Below are 1,239 nucleotides of genomic sequence, written 5' to 3'. Positions count from 1 at the left end.
AAATGCCAGCAGAGGATTTGAACAGGCTTCCGTGGAGCTTCCAGATTAAGAACTGACTGAATGAACAGGCTGTCCCCATTCAGAGGAAGCAGCCACTGAAACCTCCATGGTGGCATCGACTGGAAATCCAGAGAGGGGAAGTGGACGGATACACTGGCTGCAACATTGTAACCGTTGTGAGGACATCTAGAGAGGGGAAGTGGAGGGACACACTGGCTGCAACATTGTAACCGTTGTGAGGACAGCGGCCTCATTCTGCCATGTGAGAGGCTGCTATGGGTTGGAACTGGCTAGACACCACCACGGGCTTTTCTGTTGGGCTAGGAGGCCTTACTGTGCGTCCCCCGCATGCTTCCTTGCCTTATGCTGTGTCACATTACACTGTCTTTCCTTACCTAACATTCATTCAAGGATGCTACTGTCTCTACAGATCTACCGATCATGGACTTCATGTAAAGAAAAACATACGGACCCCCCCCCCCCACCAAACAGACAGACATACAGACAAAACCAGCAACCCCCACCAAACAGCCATAAAGTCTATAAATTTGCTTCCTTGAAAACACACTGGCTGAAATCAATTATCTTCACTGTTGGCAAGAAGTTGTGGCTCACTGGGCCTTACTGACACTCTGAACTTCTTCCGAGGTCGGTTGTGTGTGTGTTACTCCAACTTCCACCTGTTTGTGCCTTCCACCGCAGGACTCACTGTCAGTCCCCCACTGCGGATGGCTTAGGCCCCAGCTCCTTTGGGTACATTCTCTTTGCCCCTTGGGAACTGGGTCTTGGGTGAGACTGGTTCATTCATGGGGATCAAGTGAGCCTATAAGCTTCACACTGTCTTGCATTTTTGTCCCAAAATGTTAATGTCACTTATTCATCAGTGGATAATGCACTTTAGCATGAGATTAGCAGGAGACCAGTGGATCTTTTAGGGAGAGATTATTATCAGATCACTATGACTGCCCTTGTTAGTCTTTCTCGCTCACTCTGCCTCTGCCACAGCGCCTACTTGCTTTGTCTCAGACTTAACAGGAGCATTGGTGATCCGCCCTCTGCTAGCACGCGCTCCCACAGCTCACAGGACCCTCTCCGTCACCGCTTTCCAGTCTTTTCCCATTTTATCATCTCCAGGAAGCTTTTCATGGCCTTTCCAGCTTGGTGACTTTTAGCATTGTGTGTGTGTGTACAGTCTACCTGCTCCCACTAGAATATAAAGTCCATTAGGGCAGTATTTTT

This window comes from Echinops telfairi, unplaced genomic scaffold (assembly GCF_000313985.2).
Source record: "Echinops telfairi isolate 266 unplaced genomic scaffold, ASM31398v2 ScPeMD7_1957;HRSCAF=2489, whole genome shotgun sequence".
Taxonomy (NCBI): Eukaryota; Metazoa; Chordata; class Mammalia; order Afrosoricida; family Tenrecidae; genus Echinops; species Echinops telfairi.
This window is presented reverse-complemented; position numbering follows the sequence as displayed.